This window comes from Scyliorhinus torazame, chromosome 12 (assembly GCF_047496885.1).
Source record: "Scyliorhinus torazame isolate Kashiwa2021f chromosome 12, sScyTor2.1, whole genome shotgun sequence".
Taxonomy (NCBI): Eukaryota; Metazoa; Chordata; class Chondrichthyes; order Carcharhiniformes; family Scyliorhinidae; genus Scyliorhinus; species Scyliorhinus torazame.
In genome coordinates, this window is record NC_092718.1 from 24,709,251 (window position 1) to 24,731,655 (window position 22,405).

Sequence of the window (22,405 nt, forward strand, 5' to 3'; positions counted from 1 at the left end):
CAGCCTGGCCCATCTAGGCCAGGACGCCCCAGGAAACGGCCGCCAAAGGGATCCCGAGTCAGAGGGCAGGAATCGCAGGAGTCCACCTCCAGTTCTGCTGTACCGTCTGGGGATCCACCTAGGCGTAGTCAAAGGGCCCGTAAGGCCAAACAATTAGACAATGAGTAAGTTGGCACGGGTGCAGGGCACAGACGAGTTTTAGGGGCTAGGGCATGTGTATGCACTGTTTGTTATTAAAATCACTTTAACACCTACAGAAGCTGCCTTTGTGCTCTGTCCAAAGCGTGCGGGGGTGTCATGTACGTTTAGCGCCAGTGTGTGTGTGAGGGGTGGTCTTACGTCGGCCTCAGGTGAGTCTGCCCCCTTCCCCCTGGGCCACCCTCACCATCCCCCCGGGCAGAGGACGGGACCGTGTGCTGCAGTGTCACAGCCGCATGCAGGGATGGTCCGGGTGGATGGTGGTACTGTGGCCATGGTTCAGACATCGTCCAACGATGTGGAGGCAGGAGCTCATTGCAGAGCGGGTTGTCATCATCCTCCATGGCCATCAATAAACACGCTTCCACCGGTGCTCGTGAGAGCCCGGCCGTCGTGCCACAGGTGGACTTGCAATGGAGGAGTGGTGTGCATGCGGGTGGGGTGGGTGTGGTTGGGGGGGGTGAGGGTGGGTGGGGGTGCTGGGTGGGGGGGTGAGGGTGTGAGGGTGTTGCCATGGTGTGCGGTATGTGGCCATACTCGCCGATTCCCACACCCCCTAGTCAGTGAAGCGAGCGGCTTTCAGCCTGTCCCATGCCCGCTGGCCCAGCCGGTAACGTTGGACAGCCGCCCGCCCATGTCTAGCCTGTCTGCCCTGGCCATTGCCCCCATCCCCCTCATCTGGGGAGGACTGCGTCTCTTCCTGCTGCTCCTCCACTCCGCCCTCCTCTGCCTGCGGAACATCGCCCCTCTGCTGGGCTATGTTGTGCAGGACGCAGCACACCACAATGATGCGGCCAATCCTATCTGACGGATACTGGAGGGCGCCCCCAGAGAGGTCCAGGCACCTGAAAAGCATTTTGAGCACGCCAAAGCACCTCTCTCTCACACCCCTTGTCGCTGCATGGGCATCATTGTAGCTGTTCTCTGTTTCATTCTGGGGCCTCCGTATAGGCGTCATCAGCCACAACCGCAATGGGTAGCCCCTGTCGCCCAGCAACCAGCCCTTCAGCCAGGGGTGGCGTCCCTCGTGCATGCTGGGGATGTAAGACCGCGACAACATGGATGAGTCATGAAATCAGAAATAGGAAAGGAGCAGACACCTTGTTCGGAGTTTTTTATAGGCCCCCCAATAGTAGCAGAGATGTGGAAGGACAGATTGGGAAACAGATTTTGGAAAGGTGCAGAAGTCACAGGGTAGTAGTCATGGGTGACTTTAACTTCCCAAACATTGAGTGGAAACTCTTTAGATCAAATAGTTTGGATGGGGTGGTGTTTGTGCAGAGTGTCCAGGAAGCTTTTCTAACGCAGTATGTAGATTGTCCGACCAGAGGAGAGGCAATATTGGATTTGGTACTTGGTAATGAACCAGGGCAAGTGATAGATTTGTTAGTGGGGGAGCATTTTGGAGATAGTGACCACAATTCTGTGACTTTCACTTTAGTAATGGAGAGGGATAGGTGCGTGCAACAGGGCAAGGTTTACAATTGGGGGAAGGGTAAATACGATGTTGTCAGACAAGAATTGAAGTGCATAAGTTGGGAACATAGGCTGTCAGGGAAGGACACAAGTAAAATGTGGAACTTGTTCAAGGAACAGATACTACGTGCCCTTGATATGTATGTCCCTGTCAGGCAGGGAAGAGATGGTCGAGTGAGGGAACGATGGTTGACAAGAGAGGTTGAATGTCTTGTTAAGAGGAAAAAGGAGATTTATGTAAGGCTGAGGAAACAAGGTTCAGACAGGACGCTGGAGGGATACAAGATAGCCAGAAGGGAACTGAAGAAAGGGATTAGGAGAGCGAATAGAGGGCATGAATAATCTTTGGCGGGTAGGATCAAGGAAAACCCCAAGGCCTTTTACCCATATGTGAGAAATATGAGAATGACTAGAGCGAGGGTAGGTCCGATCAAGGACAGTAGCGGGGGATTGTGTCTTGAGTCTGAAGAGATAGGAGAGGTCTTGAACGAGTACTTTTCTTCTGTATTTACAAATGAGAGGGGCCATATTGTTGGAGAGGACAGTGTGAAAAAGACTGGTAAGCTCGAGGAAATACTTGTTAGGAAGGAAGATGTGTTGGGCATTTTGAAAAACTTGAGGATAGACAAATCCCCCGGGCCTGACGGGATATATCCAAGGATTCTATGGGAAGCAAGAGATGAAATTGCAGAGCCGTTGGCAATGATCTTTTCGTCCTCACTGTCAACAGGGGTGGTACCAGGGGATTGGAGAGTGGTGAATGTCGTGCCCCTGTTCAAAAAAGGGACTAGGGATAACCCTGGGAATTACAGGCCAGTTAGTCTTACTTCGGTGGTAGGCAAAGTCATGGAAAGGGTACTGAAGGATAGGATTTCTGAGCATCTGGAAAAACACTGCTTGATTAGGAATAGTCAGCACGGATGTGTGAGGGGTAGGTCTTGCATTACAAGTCTTATTGAATTCTTTGAGCAGGTGACCAAGCATGTGGATGAAGGTAAAGCAGTGGATGTAGTGTACATGGATTTTAGTAAGGTATTTGATAAGGTTCCCCATGGTAGGCTTATGCAGAAAGTAAGGAGGCATGGGATAGTGGGAAACTTGGCCAGTTGGATAACGAAATGGCTAACCGATAGAAGTCAGAGAGTGGTGGTAGATGGCAAATATTCAGCCTGGATCCCAGTTACCAGTGGCGTACCGCAGGGATCAGTTCTGGGTCCTCTGCTGGTTGTGATTTTCATTAATGACTTGGATGAGGGAGTTGAAGGGTGGTGGAGTTGTGGATAGTGAGGAGGGCTGTTGTCGGCTGCAAAGAGACATAGATAGGATGCAGAGCTGGGCTGAGAAGTGGCAGATGGAGTTTAACCCTGAAAAGTGTGAGGTTGTCCATTTTGGAAGGACAAATATGAATGTGGAATACAGGGTTAACGGTAGAGTTCTTGGCAATGTGGAGGAGCAGAGAGATCTTGGGGTCTATGTTCATACATCTTTGAAAGTTTCCACTCAAGTGGATAGAGCTGTGAAGAAGGCCTATGGTGTGCTAGCGTTCATTAACAGAGGGATTGAATTTAAGAGCCGTGAGGTGATGATGCAGCTGTATAAAACTTTGGTAAGGCCACATTTGGAGTACTGTGTACAGTTCTGGTCCCCTCATTTTAGGAAGGATGTGGAAGCTTTGGAAAAGGTGCAAAGGAAATTTACCAGGATGTTGCCTGGAATGGAGAGTAGGTCTTACGAGGAAAGGTTGAGGGTGCGAGGCATTTTCTCATTGGAACAGAGAAGGATGAGGGGCGACTTGATAGAGGTTTATAAGATGATCAGGGGAATAAATAGAGTAGACAGTCAGAGACTTTTTCCCCGGGTGGAACAAACCATTACAAGGGGACATAAATTTAAGGTGAAAGGTGGAAGATTATAGGAGGGATATCAGAGGTAGGTTCTTTACCCAGAGAGTAGTGGGGGCATGGAATGCACTGCCTGTGGAAGTAGTTGAGTCGGAAACATTAGGGACCTTCAAGCAGCTATTGGATAGGTACATGGATTACGGTAAAATGATATAGTGTAGATTAATTTGTTCTTAAGGGCAGCACGGTAGCATTGTGGATAGCACAATTGCTTCACAGCTCCAGGGTCCCAAGTTCGATTCCGGCTCGGGGTCACTGTCTGTGCGGAGTCTGCACATCCTCCTCGTGTGTGGGTGGGTTTCCTCCGGGTGCTCCGGTTTCCTCCCACAGTCCAAAGATGTGCAGGTTAGGTGGATTGGCCATGATAAATTGCCCTTAGTGTCCAAAATTGCCCTTAGTGTTGGGTGGAGGTGTTGACCTTGGGTAGGGTGCTCTTTCCAAGAGCCGGTGCAGACTCAATGGGCCGAATGGCCTCCTTCTGCACTGTAAATTCTATGATAATCTATGATTATAATTATGTATAAGGTGTTGGTGAGGCCGCATCTGGAGTATTGTGTTCAGTTTTGGTCTCCTTACCTGAGAAAGGACATATTGGCACTGGAGGGAGTGCATAGAATCATAGAATCATAGAAGTTTACAGCATGGAAACAGGCCCTTCGGCCCAACCAGTCCATGCCGCCCAGTTTTTACCATTAAGCTAGTCCCAGTTGCCCGCACTTGGCCCATAACCCTCTATATCCATCTTACCCATGTAACTATCTAAATGCTTTTTAAAAGACACAATTGTACCCGCCTCTACTACTACCTCTGGCAGCCCATTCCAGACACTCACTACCCTCTGAGTGAAGAAATTGCCCCTCTGGGCCCTTCTGAAACTCTCCCCTCTCACCTTAAACCTATGCCCTCTAGTTTTAGACTCCCCTACCTTTGGGAAAAGATGTTGACTATCTACCTTATCTATGCCCCTCATTATTTTATAGACCTCTATAAGATTACCCCTAAGCCTCCTACGCTCCAGGGAAAAAAGTCCCAGTCTATCCAGCCTCTCCTTATAACTCAAACCATCAAGTCCCGGCAACATCCTAGTAAATCTTTTCTGCACTCTTTCTAGTTTAATAATATCCTTTCTATAATAGGGTGACCAGAACTGCACACAGTATTCCAAGTGTGGCCGTACCAATGTCTTGTACAACTTCAACAAGACGTCCCAACTCCTGTATTCAATGTTCTGACCAATGAAACCAAGCATGCCGAATGCCTTCTTCACCACCCTGTCCACCTGCGACTCCACCTTCAAGGAGCTATGAACCTGTACTCCTAGATCTTTTTGTTCTATAACTCTCCCCAACGCCATACCATTAACTGAGTAGGTCCTGGCCTGATTCGATCTGCCAAAATGCATCACCTCACATTTATCTAAATTAAACTCCATCTGCCATTCGTCGGCCCACTGGCCTAATTGATCAAGATCCCGTTGCAATCCTAGATAACCTTCTAGGAGGAGATTCGCTCGGTTGATCCCAGAGTTGAGGGGATTAGATTAGATGCGGGGGGATCTTATTGAGACATATAAAATTATGAAGGGAACAGATAGGATAGATGCGGGCAGGTTGTTTCCACTGGTCGGGGAAAGCAGAACTAGGGGGCATAGCCTCAAAATAAGGGGAGGTAGATTTAGGACGGAGTGTAGGAGGAACTTCTTCACCCAAAGTGTTGTGAATCTCTGGAATTCCTTGCCCAGTGAAGCAGTTGAGGCTCCTTCTTTAAACGTTTTTAAGAAAAAGATAGATGCCTTTCTAAAGAATAAAGGGATTCGGGGATATGGTGTACGGGCCGGAGAGTAGAGCTGAGTCCACAAAGATCAGCCATGATCTCATTAAATGGCGGAGCAGGCTCGAGGGGCCAGATGGCCTACTCCTGTTCCTAATTCTTATGTTCTTATGTTCTTATGATTAATCTAGGACAAAGGTTCGGCACAACATCATGGGCCGAAGGGCTTGTTCTGTGCTGTATTTTTCTATGTTCCATGTTCTCTGTACACTTCCCGGGTACCGGGCGCAGACGTGCAGGGTAATCATTCGGTGATCGCAGACCACCTGGATGTTCATGGAATATGTCCCCTTCCTATTGGTGAACACGGCCCTGTTATCTGCAGCTGGCCGCACGGCGACGTGCATCCCATCGATCGCGCCCTGGACCATGGGAAACCCGGCCACGGCAGAGAAGCCCACGGTCCGGGCATCCTGGCTGGCCCGGTCCACAGGGAAGCGGATGTAGCGGTCCGCAATGGCATATAGGGCGTCTGTTGTCTGCGAGATGCCGGACAGGTCCTCACCTGGAGTCTGGAATGACCCCGTGGTATAAAAGTTCAGGGCCAATGTAACCTTGACGGACATGGGGAGAGGGTGTCCCGCTCCAGTGCCACGCGGTGCCAGGTGTGCCAGCAGGTGGCAGATGTGTGCCACGGTTTCCCGGCTCATCCGGAGTCTCCTCCTGCATTCCCAGTCCGTGAGGTCCTGGTACGACAGCTGGGGCCGGTACACACGGGGCCTCCTCGGGTGCCTCCGTTGCCGTGACGCCGCGACGTCCTCCTCCCCCTCCTTGTGTTCCTCCTCCACTACGTGCGCCACCTGCTCCTCCTCCTCCTCGTCCTGTCGGGCGGGTGTCCCTCCAGCCTGGGCGGCTGCCGCCTGCCCCTCTGCGGCATGCTCCTCTGCAGCAGCCTGCGTCGCCTCTCTGGCACGCTCCTTCTCCTCTTCCAGGGCAACATGGAGAATAGCAGCTGCCGCCACGGTGGCCAACATCGCTGGCTGATCAGAAAACATGACGGCCTGCGGGGGGGGGGGGAACGACATGTCATCATTGCCGTAGCCCCCCTCCTCCCAGCCAGGTGACATGGGCTGCATGGGCGTGACTATTGGAGGATGGCACTTGGCCAGGCGGACAGACTCCCTTGACATCGCACCCCCCATCCCAGGTACTCATCCCCCCCGTCCCCGGCACTCACACCCCCGTCCCCGGCACTCACCCACCTCCCCGTCCCCGGCACTCATCCCCCCCGTACCCGGCACTCATCCCCCCCCTCCCCGGCACTCATCCCCCCTCCCCGGCACTCATCCCCACCGTCCCTCTCGCCGGTACTCACCCCCCCTTCCCCGGCACTCCTCCAAAGTCCACCCCACCTCACCCCCCGCCCGCCACACACACACCCACACACACCTCTCCCCCACACACACAGACTGCGGCCATGCCATCACCTCCCAGGCCGTGACCTACCTCCACGCTGGACGGCGTCAACCATCAGACGCCGTTAAAAAGGTGTTTTGATTTACGCCGATGTGACCCATGGTCACGTCGGCGGGACTTCGGCCCATCCGGCCAGGAGAATATGGGCAGCCCCGGAGTCCATTGTCTCGCGCCCGCCCCTGCCATTCTCCGAGGCGGCGGCTCGATTGACGCCCCGCCGACTTTTCACCCTTCGGAGAATTCGGCGGGTGGCGGGGGCGGGATTTACGCCGCCCCCCAGCGATTCTCCGACCCGGCGGGGGTTCGGAGAATCCCGCCCCAGATATCAATTTTGCACGCATACATTCCTGTAAGCAGTAGGTTTTTTTTTAAATTTGGCAAACAGATCTTTAAAGCCTGAGGAAGGCTGCCACTGTCTCAATTACTTCATTTCTGCTGTCTACCTGATTTGCTTAGTTTGCTTACGTTCCTTTTTTTAAGTTTTGTTTTCTGAATATCAGAGTACCCAATTATTATTTTTTCCAATTAAGGGGCAATTTAGCGTGGCCAATTCACCTAGCCTGCACATCTTTGGGTTGTGGGGGTGAGACGCACATAGACATGGGGAGAATGTGCAAACTCCACACAGACAGTGACCCGGGGCCAGGATCGAACCCGGGGCCAGGATCGAACCCGGTTCCTCAGCACTGTAGGCAGCAGTGCTAACCACTGCTCCACCTTGCCCCTCATTTTGGTTACTTTCGCTGCGATGGTTCTACCTGAATTTTCTCCCCTCCTCCCGAAAGGTACTGCCTCTCAGTGGGAGAGAATTCCACAGGTGACTGGTGCCCACCAACACTTTGCAGAAGTGGATGCTCTTCATGTGTGAATCCTGGCCGCCATAGCACCCTAATCAGCCCTGAGCTCAGTTTCCAACTGCGTACTCTCGCCACTAGAAAGACCCTTACATCCAAACTCATTATCACCCAGCTCAGTTCCTACCTCAGCCCATTCACGATTGAAATGATCACCTCCAGACTACACTACTACCCAGCCTGCCATCCTGCAAGCTCCATGGTCTTCACTTTATCCATAATGCTGCTGTCCATCTCTCATCCTGCTTCGCCAACCACCGGTGTCCTTCCTGAACTTCAGGGGCCCCTGGTACCCCAACATTGCCTATTCAAAATTCTCATCCTTGTATCTAAATTCCTTGCCTCTCCAGTCCTAGTACCTCACCTTCACCACCCCAACCCCATGAGCCTATTGTCCCTTATGCAACCCCAGCCCCCTCCTGACTTACCCCAACAATGTTGGCCATGCCTACAGCCATCTAGGTCTCATGATATGTAATTCCCTCCCCGTGGCTCAGTGAGTAAATGTACAGCCGAATTTGGTACTGAGGCATAAGGACAAGAAGGGTCTCAGGTTCCACCTCCATCAGTGTTTCTGGCAGCTTTCTACAGCTCAACATTCTCACGGCACTAACATAACAAATGGTCATTGGGTGAGGTGCGTGGCCATCTGTAGAATCCAAATATCAGCACCTTCAGGAAAGTGACAGGGGAGTGGGGAAGGCTGGCCCATCAGCTCCAAACAGTGACTGTAAAAATACTCTTTTGCAAACTTATCCAATAAACTAAGTTTTGTACTGCAGCCCAGTTCAATTGGCCTTCTCAAGCGTGTAAAACAATTATTGGAAAACCAGTTCCATCCTCATAGGAGAACGCTATGTAAAGTTGTGGATAATTCTTTTTTTTAAAAAAACTTTCCAACATCCTGTGTGATTTGCTTTTTACAGTAACGATTGTTTTATGAAAGTCTTGTTTTTTCTCGTGAGTATCAACGTTTTGAACAAAGTGTTAAAGAGAACCCAGAGATGCGGTACTTTCGAGCCTCTAGGCTAAGCGAGAGGATATAGAGGGCAGCACGGTGGCGCAGTGGTAGCACTGCAGTCTCACGGCACCGAGGTCCCAGGTTCGATCCTGGCTCTGGGTCACTGACCGTGTGGATTTTGCATATTCTCCCCGTGTTTACGTGGGTTTCGCCCCCACAACCCAAAGATGTGCAAGGTAGGTGGATTGGCCACGCTAAATTGCCCCTTAATTGGAAAAATGAATTGGATACTCTAAATTTATTTTTTTTAAAAGAGAGAGGATATTTGCTTCTGAGACACAGCCTATACTTGTATTTTGAAACTCCTGGTAGAAAGTGGTCAGGTGAATTGGACATTCTGAATTCCCCCTCAGTGTACCCAAACAGGCTCCGGAGTGTGGCGACGAGGGACTTTTTCACAGTAACTTCATGTAATGTAAGCCTACTTGTGACCCTAATAAAGATCTCTGGTGGGAACAAAATTAGACAGGGCTGTGATGCCCTTCATGACAGAATAACATGTTGGCACTGACTGCCGAGGAAGAGATGAGGGTAACTGCCATCTGTGAATATGGCAAGAGTCAACACCTTCAGCAGAGCAGGGGGGAAATTGGAGGTATGGAAACAATAGATGCTGAGCAGTAAAAAAAACCTTAGCAATGTAAAAAAGGCCAGTAAACACTCACACTCTGAAGGGTAAAATCTAAAGCACCAGTATCTTGGCACATTATTAATCCAAGTGCATAAATGCAGCTGCAGTCCCGACTGGGTGAGCACTAATCGGTTGCTATGCAACCAGCTGTAAAGGAAATCCAGTCCAGCAGTGAAGGAGTTAACTATGCAGATCAGTGCTCAGTGACGGCCTTGTTAGCCATCTTGATTTTTGCTAAATGACTCCTACAGGGTTGCAAACAGTAAGCCATGGCACAGCACTGTATTCAGGACCAGGTGCCCAACTGAGACTCACTCCCATCTTACCCTGTGTAAAAATGCACGATGCTGTAAATCATTTAGCAAGGGATAAATAGAAATCATGAATATTTCAGGATATTTAAATAATAAAGTGATTAAGCGACTGTAATATTCCATCCCCCACTTCTGATTCTACCCACCTCCCCCCCCCAACCTCTACCGCCCCCCCCCCCCCGTACCCACTCCACTAAAAATAGATCCGTTTAATTTAAAACAAAATAGTCAATCAAATTAAGGAGAGATTTTGAATAGATTTTTACGAACTATCTCAAAAAGTGGCCTCCAGTATATAATAGAAAAAATACACAGAAGAGGATTCATATTATTCTAAATTTTATTTAGCAGTTCTGAAAGAAAATGTGCTTATTGGACCTTGACATTTTTTGTGTTGCTAACAAAGCACAGATATTTGAAAGTAACAATAATGGGGCTGTATCTAACATTGTTCACATTCAATAAATGATGTGAATAAAATATGGGCGATATTTACCATGGAAATATTCTTGATGTCAAATCATTGACGCTATGAATTAGTTACTATGCGGTGGCTAATCAAATCAGTGATTGTGAATTAATTACCAGGAGGAAATTATTCCATATTTTCAGGTGAGCTAAGCTGTTCATTTTTTAAAAAATCTCTTTTCCATTGGATTCTGCCTTAGTTTTGATTCTTCTGTTGAAGGTGTTTTTTTAAAAATGTGAATATAGATTCTGGGGTAAAAATGACTGTTACCTCAGGGCAACACATTTAATTGTGGTTTGAACAAGGCTAAATGCAGGCCCAACCCACACGGAATTGAAATCCATGCATAGAATTCCAAATTACCACATGGCATCTCATTTGTTGTCTATAATACAATACTCTTGATGTAAGTGCAAGACTTAAATGAAGAATTCTCAGCCAGGTATCATTCATAAATTTTTTAGTAGTTAAAAGCTTCCTGAATCCCAACTATCGACTAGCTTATTCTTTAACTGCACATAAAACCAGCAACATGTGATGTGCATTCCTTTTTTGTACCGTATTATAAAGTTATTATTTTTCTTCGCATTATTTTTATTTGCAAGTGTATATTGCCTAAGTTTTCCTTTGAATGAAAACTGCAGTTATAATTTTATGAAAGCCCAATCTGCAAAGACATTTGAATAAAGGAGTCACATCTTCTGATTGTACATTTTGATTGCAGTTTAATCCCAGTTTTACATTTTACAGAGATGTCCAGAACATTGTGCAGTGAAAACTGCTTCAACCAAGATTAACTCCAAGCTCATAGCAGCACTGACAAATACGATCTCAACCCTGGCATTCCCTCTTTGGAAATAATCTTTGAGATGGCAGTGAAAACCAAAATATTATACAATATAAATAAACAGATGCCACAAAACCGGATTAGATCACCACACACTCCACGAGCCCCCTTCCTCCCGACACACATTATTTATGTAATCACAGGTACAACCATTACCTCATTAACCTATTTTTAAAAGGTACGAGCCAATGACATTTGTTTTGAAAATTTGGCTCAAAAAATTCCACAACAGATGTTTTAAAAATAAATCTGAAGACGTGTTTTGATTACGTCTTCAGAATTCTCTATTTCCTCTGCCATATTCACATGTCCTCATCATTCTGTCATACAGCAAGCAAAGCCAGACATGTTACAAAGGAAAGGGATGAACTGGGCACAGTCACTTGCCACTTCTCAAACTAAGCTAACCATCTGAAATATTCTTGCCAGTTTAAACTGAAGTGCTCAAAAGGGGTGCACCTTAATGAACTATTAATTGCAGAGTGCACAATCAAGGCCACTAGAAGAAAGATGTGGACATCTTCATCAATGGTGGATTCACCAGTTGGTGGAATTTATGTCAGCCTTGACATCTTGCGGGAAAGTAGCGTGCAATAGCCAAGCATTTTCTTGTGGTGGTGGGATGGGTATGAGTCACAAGGGTCGAAACTGCACCTCGCTCTCACATGGCATTGAAGTTGGAACAGCAACTTAACAGGGGCCTTGAAGGAACATGTCCATCCACCTGTCTGCTTGAATGTGGGCACTATGTGCACAGGATCACACACACACACATAGGATCATTCGACTACAAGTAAAACCTCAAAAATAAAGCTCCTACATATTTTTGTGGTGTGAAATAACTCTTCCAGCCCTCACTGTCTTGATAAGACATCTATAAGTGCAGAACCTGGGAGGCAAGGAACCAATTTTTGCAATGAAAAGCTTCAGCTTTGGGGCAGCACGGTGGTGCAGTGGTTAGCACTGCTGCCTCACAGCGCCAAGGGTACGGGTTCGATCCCGGCCCCAGGTCACTGTCCATGTGCAGTTTGCACACTCTCCTCATGTCTGCTCATGTGGTCTCACCCCCACAACCCAAAGATGCTCAGGGTGGATGAGTTGGCCACGCTAAATTGCCCTTAAATTGGAAAAGAATTGGGTACTCTAAATTTATATTAAAAAATAACTTCAGTTTTTTTCATGTGAGGAGGTGAAAAATAATGAAGGAGTTTCAGTTAATAACACATTTTCTGCTCTAACATATCAAAAATCTAATTTTGCTGAGGTAAAAACCTCGTAGCATTTGCATAATCGTTATAACAGACAATGTAAGCACAGTGTTAGAAGGAGCATCAGCTGCTGTAAAAACTAACACTAAGAGCGTGCAATTAAGAATAATTATTCTTAATGATTACAGAGAACCAAGTGGGAAGGTGTGCATGTACTGTATGTCTCACTGCCCTTGCATTCAGACCAACAGGATGTAAAGCTCAATGCCGAGACAGAGAATGTTTCATGTGGAAGCAAAAATGAACAAAGATCCACACCTTTATTTCAAGACCTTTCATTTAACAGCTGCATACCAGGGATACACAGCTCTCTGGATTTATGCTGACAGGAACAGTTTTTTAAAAAGCAAAACCTTTCTTCCTGAAAGATATTTGAATTTAGCTAAAATATCCACTTTGGTGCAAAGCAAGCTACACTCGCTTCCTTTTCAAATATTCTGCTGATTTTTAATCTAGTGTGGAGTATCCATTAGAGAATATTTTTAAATATTTCTTTTGACTCCAAGCAGTTTTCCTTTAAAGCCACAATGTTTTTTTGATATACTTCTGTTGCATCTGACCAACACCATTGTGGAACTGGCAGTCAATGTGTGAAAAACGTAAGGAATTTTATCTGCTCTTTTGTTTTAAAAAAAATGCATTTTATATTATTTTTAAATTTCAAATTTGAAAATAAACGTGACAAAGTTCGGAATGGCATAACGCTAAAAAAATATGTTCGGCAAGTACAGATGATGAGGGTGACAAAGGGGCTACTGTTGTTTTAATTGTTTGTGCACAATCTGCTCGCAAGCGGCTGTAAGCTCTCACTCCATGTAATTATGTTAATATACGGCAGCTTGTCAGGATTTTGTTCATTAGAGGCAGTTGTTTCACCGCTTATATTTCTCTCTCTCTCTCTGATAATCTCCGTGTGATCGGGGCCGATGTTTACAATCTTGAAACACGGATCATCGCCACGCCATCCCAGTTTGCGCTGGGAATCCTCACAGTCCGGGTTGCCAGCCATGAGAAATTATTCTCTTTGTTTAATTTAGCTTTTGCGTCTTAAATTAATGTCCCCCAACCCCCACCCGTGCCCCCGTTCCCTCCCTCACCCTATTCCCCTGGCAAAAAAAATAACTGACTAAAATATCTGAATAAACAAATTTACAAAATCATTCATTCTCATTTAGCCACAGAAATGTTATTCATCTTCAAAATGAGGTTTTAAGTTCCCTCTATTAATTGAGAAGCAGGGGATGGGACCCAAGGATCTGTGGGAGGACGTGCAGCTCAATAAAGCTGCCCATTTCACCCATCAAATGAGGACATGATTTAGTTCAAGTCAGAATAGTAGAAATATCATAAATATGGAATTTGAAAACATCTTATTCACATGTCCTTTATGGAAGATGAGCAAACAGCTTACATTTTAAACTGAAAGATAAGGTGACCACTGTTCAATGAATAAAACAATATGGTTTTAAAATATATAACAGTGATAGAGCCTAAAGTTTTGTTCATATACTGGGGATATTTTAAGATGCAAGACACTGAACAACCCACAACAACTTTTCACAAATTGATGGTACTGAGATGTTGCAGAATCACAGTTTTTTTGTTTTGTTTAATTTTTCCAATTAAGGAGCAATTTACTGTGGCAATCCACCTACCCTGCAAATATTTGGGTTGTGGGTGAGACCCACACAGATTTGGGGAGAAACTCCACACGGACAGTGACCGGTGGCCATGATCGAACCCGGGTCCTGGACGCCATGAGGCAGCAGTGCTAACTACTGCGCCACCTTGCCGCCCTCTGAATAATACAGTTAAGGGTCTGTTCACTTATCAACTATCACATTCAGCAATACCGACAGAAACAAAACTCAGATAGCTGGCATACAGCCTCAACCTCTTACTACCCTTTTGGTGTGTAATAACTGTAGTCACGAAATATATATATATATTTGAATATAAATTTAGTGTACACAATTATTTTTTTCCAATTAAGGGGCGATTTAGCATGGCCAACCCATCTAGTCTGCACACCTTTTGGGTTGTGGTGGTGAGACCCGCACAGACATGGGGAGAATGTTCAAACTCCATACGGACAGTGACCCAGGGCTGGGATTGAATCCAGGTCCTCAGCGCAGTGAGGCAGCCACGCTAACAACTGCCCCACCGTGCTGCCCAAAAATGTATTTGGTAATACATCAACCTGGAGGTATTGGAAAATAACTCTTCCAAATTCTCAAATAGATGGTCTCACGATTAGTGTTAGCGGTTTCTAAAGTTTATACGGTAGGTTCTTGCTCCTGGGAACCAAAGTCTGCCAGTTCAATACCTGAACTGCACAACTTAGTTCAGAATCGTTATGTAAATGAAATTACAGGTTAGTGCAAAAATCAATGTTCAATCTGTATAAAAAATGTTGGAAAAACCTAAGGAGCTACATGGGCTTAATATCAGTGCATCAAACTGCTCCCCTTTGTGAATAGGTACAGTATCTGCAACAATCTCTGCTCATTCACCCTTGTGCTTTTCTCCAACTGCCAGCAAGAGGAAATAGTTACTACAGTGTAACACATTTTTGCAATAAACCAAGAAAGACTTGGGCCTCAGAACCTTAAAATTGTGGATGGTGATGCTTTAATGTGAAAGTAGGATTGTTGTATCCATCTGGATTTAGCAGGCATTTTATTTAAGCTGAAGAGATTCACAAAAGGGTTGCGATTTGAAACAGGCAAGTGCTATTTTGTGGGCATGTAAAATTCCAGAGAAGCCAGGCTGTTCATGCATGGTAGGCCTCAGGCCTCCACAGACAACAGCTTAAGCAGGCTGCACTACATTATTGCTGAATTGTATAGCAACATGTGAATGGCCTTTCCTGTTCAGGACATTCTTTCTGCTCCTGTAGATCAACCACAAAGGGTTGGTCCTTCTGGGGCAAAATTGTCCTTTTTCTGCTCAGTAAATATTACAAAAACCATACACAATATGTGCATAACAAAATCCGCACCCCGTCCTTTATAAACAAATGTGGAAAATATTCTCAGGTGATTTCTACACCATATTAAATCACCTTTTTCCTTCAAAAATAGTTTTACAATATATATTTTATTCCCCTAATAGCACCAAATTCCTGTATCCTTTTTTTTTTAAATTCGAAGATCTTGCCCTCTGTTATTTTTAATATATTCTGATTCTATTTTTCATTGATAAAATTTTATATAAAATGAGAATAGGATAGTAAAATCAAATTATTCATTTGTGTTATGCTAAGGGTCTTTTCTCATTACTCCTTCACCTGTCCTTTAAATGGACAGCTTGCTGGGCCCACGCCGACTATACATTATGATTTCTTCACTGCTTCTTCTATCCAACATGTGGGCTTAATAATCTGATTTTTATTTCCATTTCCAACTCTCAGCTACCAAAGAGAAATGTTGGTTAAAATATCACTTTGTTTTCCTCAAATTTCAGGCACTCCTTCCTTGGGTATATCTGCATACTTTCCAGCAAAGCCCCAGTACATCCTCAATGTGGTCATTCTTCAGGGACAGTGTAGCATCAGCAAGCTGCTTGACTGGTGCTTCATCACTATGGTGTCCGATCATTTCCCCATGTACCCAATACCCACATCATGCAAAGCCCACGTTCGGAGGCATAATACAAATTAAAAAGCAGCAGTCTGCATGGCCTTCTGGCTTTGATTATTAATCAGTGTCTTTTGTAGGTAAAGTAAATATGTGTGGAATGAGGGTGAGCATAGGTCCAGCTGTGATGTTCCTGTGGTGGAGACGCCTGCTAATGCTGCTCAGAAATGAAGAATGGACACTTGAGTGGTGCTGCAGGCTGGATGATGGGCGTGGGCCTGTGCTCCCAGCAGCAGTCAACACCTTCAGAAGGGGAAGGGAATGAAAAATGCAGGGGGAAAAACTGTAGGTTGGGCAGAGGGCAGTGAAAAGCCAGTACAGATTTGTGCACAAAGACACCGATTGTGAAAGTGTGCACCACACCTGGATAGAACCTTGTTCGTGCTTCAACTATCAAGAAAGTGGTGGAGAAACCTCAGGATATTAAGTGCAGTATATTTTCAAAAAATGTTTTAAGAGTGCATACTCTGGAGATGGGCTCCCCATGAGACAAAATGCCATGACACAAACAGCACCTGCTGTTGCTATGACAGGCTGCTAGGAATCTTGCGGCCTTTTAAGGTATCGGCCGCAGCAATCGTGGGTTCACTTCCCTGTATAATATGTTACTCCCTGTATCAAAGATTCAGTATTTAAAGGGTTAACATTGACAGCAAACCATTAATTTTATCCTGGTTAAATGCAGGAAGTGGAATAATTATTCATTTGAAGTATTAACCTCCAGCAATGTCAGAAAGGAAATGTTCTTTAAAGGAGGGGCGTGATGCATTAAATAGATGTTGCGGGAGGGATACCGGGAACTAAAGTCAGTCCGCATTCCCAATCTTGAACTCTTTCCCATGGCTCCATGCTGAAAATTGTGGAAGGACACTATCATGGTCTGATGTGATGACTCACATGGCTGATTGTCCTGCTGGCATTCACTTGCTGGGCTCACACATGAAGAGGTGCCACTTGAGCAAGGCTGAAGTCCAAAAGGGCAGCACTTAGTGGATGTGGTGAGAGGATCAGCATAAAAATAAGCACAGCTTAATGTGAAAATATCTAGGTACAGATAGAGCCAGGAAAAGCAGTCAAATTATTACTGTACATGTTCCTATAAACCTAGTCGCTGCATTTTAATTTTCTTTTTGCATTTCCAGTTAAGTTAATCTTTGATTTTGTTCAAAGATCCACTTAATAACATTCTGCTTTACCTTAAAACAGCACCAAATGTGTCATTTCGTTTGATGCTGTTTTTATAAATCACCTTATTGTATCAATCTAAGCCAGGGATGAACGAGAGTTAGAAATGTCTTTTGAACTACTATGTACACAACAGTGATTATTTGGGAAAATCCTCAAACGGGTTTATTCACTGTAAACGTTGAAAATACACGGGGCACGTTACTAACGCCCGTCGATAAAAAGGATGGAAGGAATGATGAAAGAAGTCAGAAATAATGTTAATTCAATTAAAATTGAGGGCACATTTTCTGCTTGAAAGAATACGAGCGACAGGATTCGGTCACCCGAGCTACATTTATCGCCGCTTGCTTAGGTAATTAGTGTAATGAGGAACTCGGGGGCCGGGGGGGGGGGGGGGGGGGGGGGGTGGATGGGGGAGGTGTTAGTGGAGAGCGTGAACGTGGATTTGACAATTGTATTGCCTACCTTATGCCCAGACTGAGTTGCGTTACGTCCATTTTAGAAGCTGCAGGATTCACCCCTCAAGATGGCTGCAGAGCAAAGAGCTCTCTGCACAAAATGGCACCTGGCTGACCACTCAAGCTGGCATTCCTTTGCCTTCTGGCACGATGTTGTGCGTGGCTCACAGCGGCAGCTTCACGTTTTCAGAAATTCACAGTCTCACCGGGGGGGGGGGGGGAAATAGAAATAGATCGCAGTCTTCAGAGAGGATTTCAAGGCTGTTTTTTTTTCATATCGAAGGATGTGCTGGAAAATAGGAGCAATGATTGTGTTATTCTCTCAGCATTCATGTCTTGCCCTAGCTCTGCTGAACTGCTGTTCTGTGTCTCATTGATACACGGCCTCACTGGGAGGTGGGATTCTCAGGAACAGGGAAGGGAGAGCCAGAAAGAAATTGGGGTCAGGTTCTCCTCGCCATTCAGCAATCTTTTCACACACTGTTTGCAAAGACCCTGTGATAAATTTTGCTTCCTAATTAATAACAATGCTTGGTTGGAAAATTCTAGAATCTGGACCTGAAAATTTTAGCTTGCAGAAGGAAAACAAAAGTGTGGATAATTCAAATCTTTTGGATAAAAGAATCACAAACATGTTTCAAAATAGAGCTCCTGGACACGATGCAGATGCATTTATCACTAACTGCGATGCACGAGTAGCCAGTGATATGATAACTCATTGCTTTCAAATGTGAGGTGCCTGGAATAATCATATCCTGTTTCAAAATGTGTTTTTTATTTGTTCCCTCCAATTCCTTCTTCTCCTTAGGTCATGTGGCTGTTTTTTTCTGTTGCTGTTTCACTGCTACTAAGCGTGTGATCGAATTCTGTCCACTTGCCTAGAGTGGTACAACTCCAGCAACACTCAAAAAGCTCGACACCATCCAGGACCATACAGGCAGATGGATTAGTACTCCATCCACCGCTTTCAACATTTACTCCTTTCACCGCCAGTGGAGTGGCACAGTGTGAAACATCTGCAAAATGCACTGCAGCACGTCATCAAGGCACCTTCAACAGCACCTTCCAAACCTGCAACCTCTATCACTTAGAAGGACAAGGGTACCAGACTCATGGGAACACCAACGCCTGGAAGTTCCCCTCCAAGGTTCACACCATCGTTGGAATTATATCCCCATTCCTTCAGTGTCACTGGGTCAAAATCCTGGAACTCCTTCTGCAACAGCACTGTGGGTGTACCTACATCACACAGACTACAGGGGTTCAAGAAGGTAGCTCACCACCACCTTCTCAAGGGCAATTAGAAATGGGCAATAAATGCTGGCCTAGCCAATGATGCCCGCATCCTCTGAATAAACCAGCAAGGAGCCCTGTGATACATGACTGAAGTAATCATTCTTGGCTGTTGATGCTGACAGGGATTTCATTCTTGGAGATGGGAGAGAGGACATCACACCCCAGGTTGCACTCCAATATTCCAGCCATTCTAGTGTTGCTCCACTGGTCATATTCCACCTCCCACACCCTATCACAGATGGCAAAGCTTTCAGTCATCTTAGCCGTACTCTCCGCTTAAACATGCCCACCTCATTGCTTCTCTCAGCCACTTCAAAAACCTCCAGAAGATCTACCACTATAATTGCACTTCACCTTTGTTTCCTCCCCTGAACTCATCACCTACTGCAACTTGTCCATTCTCACCAACTCCGACCCATTCCCCTTCCAACCCTCCCCCTAAACCTTTCCTGCTGGGAAACACCTTGGGATGTTAGGGGAGGCAGTGGCATAATGGTATTGTCACTGGACTAGTAATTCAGAGACCCGGGGTAATGCTCTGGGTACCGAGGTTCGAATCCCACCATAAATTGGATTCAATAAAAATTTAGATTTAAATGTCTAATGATGACTATGAAACCATTATTGATCGTCATAAAAACCAATCTCGTTCACTAATGTCCTTCAGGGAAGGAAATCTGCCGCCCTTACTTGGTCTGGCCTACATGTGGTTGACTCTTAAATGCCTTTCCCGATATTTTGGCCTTTCCCGATATTTTGTGGCCATGACCTGATTTCCGCCCATGGTCAATGAGCCTGCTAAATCCCGCCCATAGTACTTGGTGTCGAGCCATTTTCACGTTTTCCATGAATAAGAGTTTTACACCTTCCTTCTACCAGTGTTCTTTATTTTATTCATATCAAAAACTACCTTCACTGGTGCCATTTGTAAACAGAGGAGGGTGCAAGCTGTCACCTGACCCACACAGAATATCCCAGGGATATTCACCATAATGTTTCAACTTGAAATTCATATCTCCAAAACTAGTACAGAGACGTTAACCGCAGTTGTACAACACCCATCTGTCCATTTGTTTAATAGGGACACAAGACCATCTCGAACAGGTTAATGCTGTGTTAGAACTACAGGCAGAGGAGTATACCAGACATATTAAGCTTTTAACATAGACATAGAACATACAGTGCAGAAGGAGGCCATTCGGCCCATCGAGTCTGTACCGACCCACTTAAGCCCTCACTTCCACCCTACCCCCATAACCCAATAACCCCTCCTAACCTTTTTGGTCACTAAGGGCAATTTATCATGGCCAATCCACCTAACCTGCACGTCTTTGGACTGTGGGGGGAAACCGGAGGAAACCCACGAGACACGGGGAGAATGTGCAGACTCCGCACAGACAGTCACCCGAGGCCAGAATCTGATCTGGGTTCCTGACGGTGTGAGGCAGCAGAGCTAACCACTGTGCCACCATGCCGCCCTATTGAATGTTAATATTACAAATATGAATTCCTGGCTGTTAACTCATACTACAGGGTGTTAGAACATTTTAGGGGAACAGACTTTAATGACTTTCTGCTTTCCTGCCCTCTGCACATCCTTTGTCTCTCTCCAACTGTGGCCAAGACCAGTTGACAGGATCCTGGGTGGAATTCTGCCATCCTGCCCATGGGGGTTTGGTGGCGGGCAAGATCAGCGAATCTAGCAGCAACCAAAAAGTCGGATACCTGCTGGCGTAAAGTCACGTTGCAATTCTCTTACTGGTGGGTCACCCTTCCCGCTGGCTGGTGGCGCAAACACTATTTGCACTCATCACAATCTCATGAATGCTCTTTAAAACAGCTGACAGCTGGCATCACGTCAGGCTTTTCAATCTTATATCCTGGTCAAACCTGATTGCTAACGGGTGCCATGCACAAGGTAGTCCTCAGCTTGCCAGAGACTATAGGAGAGTGCAACAGCTTTCTGCCATGGTGCTGCGCTGCTCCTGTTGCGCTGTACAACACTCTGCCAGTTTCTATGGGAACCAGCCACCCTTTGACGCCAGGGCAACCCAGTTCCTGCCTCCATCTCCATGCTGAGAATGTCTGGTTTAGCTCTGGGCTAAATCGCTGGCTTTTAAAGCAGACCAAGCAGGCCAGCAGCACGGTTCAATTCCCGTACCAGCCTCCCCGAACAGGCACCGGAAGTGCTCATGGTTGCATGCAGAGAGGCAATGTGGTGGATGGGGACAGAAGCTGGACCACAAAAAGAATGTGTGAAAAGTTCACAAACAAGGGGGTCACAGGGATGTCACATTGTTTACTGGAAGGGGATGCACAAAGACTCCAGATTCATTGGGTAGAGGTCCAAGTGAGCTGATGGGCTCAGAGGGAGGGGTGGTTGAATAAAGAAACAGACTTCTTTTTCAGGCTGCTCACATTTTCCCTCTGGGTTGCTGACATCCTGCATGGTCTGACGAAGACAGGTGGGCTGGACAGAGCACTGGACTGATGTTTAACAATTACGGCGGAACATTTGAGCCCACCAGCTGACAGCAGGTGGACCAATCAGCTGTCGTCCCGCCCGGTGACTCGGAGGGGAAAGTGCTTGTGCATAATTAATAAGGTTCCAAACGCGGAATCTGACGCAGGATCCTGCCATTCTGGTCGGGAGGTAGGCACCGCCAGAGCTGCCCGCCACTGCACTTTGTCTCAAAATGGGAAAAATCCACCCCCTATCAAAACTGTTGCGAACTGCCAGTACATATACATGAGAGAATGGGCCTGTGATAAGCTCAGAATCAGGAAGTGCAGTTTGTTGGCTCAATAGGTCGAGGCAGCAATTGGTTCTGAGCCGTCTAGACTGTCATGATATCCACATCAGCATATCATGGTGCAATCACACACACACTGATGGACAGGTAGTTGGACCAACCAACACACACACAACATCGCAGCCATTCACCAGTGAGAGCACACGCACTATAAAACAGGGAACACCACAGTTCCCGCTCATTCTACCAGGAGATAGCTCAGAGCACAGAGCTCACAGCGTGCCACTCAGACATAGACCATGTGCTGAGTGCCTCATCAAGATAGTGATAGGGCTGGGTCCACAGGTTAGCTGGTGAAGCATGAACCTAAGCCAGCAGTTAGTAGTTGTCGTTGTTTGAGACAATAAAACAGAGTTGTACCATCTACAGCCGTGTTGGATCATTTGTGCATCGGAACACCCAACACGACATAGACCAGGATGATCTATCGCCTGTCCACGCTGAGTTAGTTGATTACAGGGTAGGGATGCTACAAATTAGCCTTAGCTCCTGTGGGGTGGAGGGGTTTTATCTTCCTGGCCACTGTGTCAGGTGAAGACAAGGTCAAATTTAACCGTAATGCCTCATTTTTGAATAGCTACTGAACATGGGTACACAGGGTGAGGCATCAGAGGGTGGGTGGTTCCCATGGAAACTATGCCCGCACACGGGTCTGGAGAGAAAGGGAGAAAATTGACGTGGGTGAAAAATAAACAAAGCATCCTCTAACCCTTTAAAAAAAATAATTGACTTGTTTATTTCCGAGCAGTGTTACTAATTTTACTAGTAACTAGTTTACTAGGGGCTT

At 46.2% G+C, this 22,405-nt stretch overlaps 1 long non-coding RNA gene across 10 annotated transcripts in view; it reads right to left on the reverse strand.

Annotated features, from left to right (window-relative positions):
* LOC140387439 (uncharacterized) overlaps positions 1 to 22,405 on the reverse strand; it is a 141,494-nt gene that overhangs the window by 63,913 nt on the left and 55,176 nt on the right. For all 10 annotated transcript variants that reach the window (XR_011933869.1, XR_011933866.1, XR_011933868.1 and 7 more), the window contains one exon: positions 17,517 to 17,798. This is a non-coding gene — a long non-coding RNA (uncharacterized lncRNA). The remainder of the gene's footprint in view (positions 1 to 17,516; positions 17,799 to 22,405) is intronic.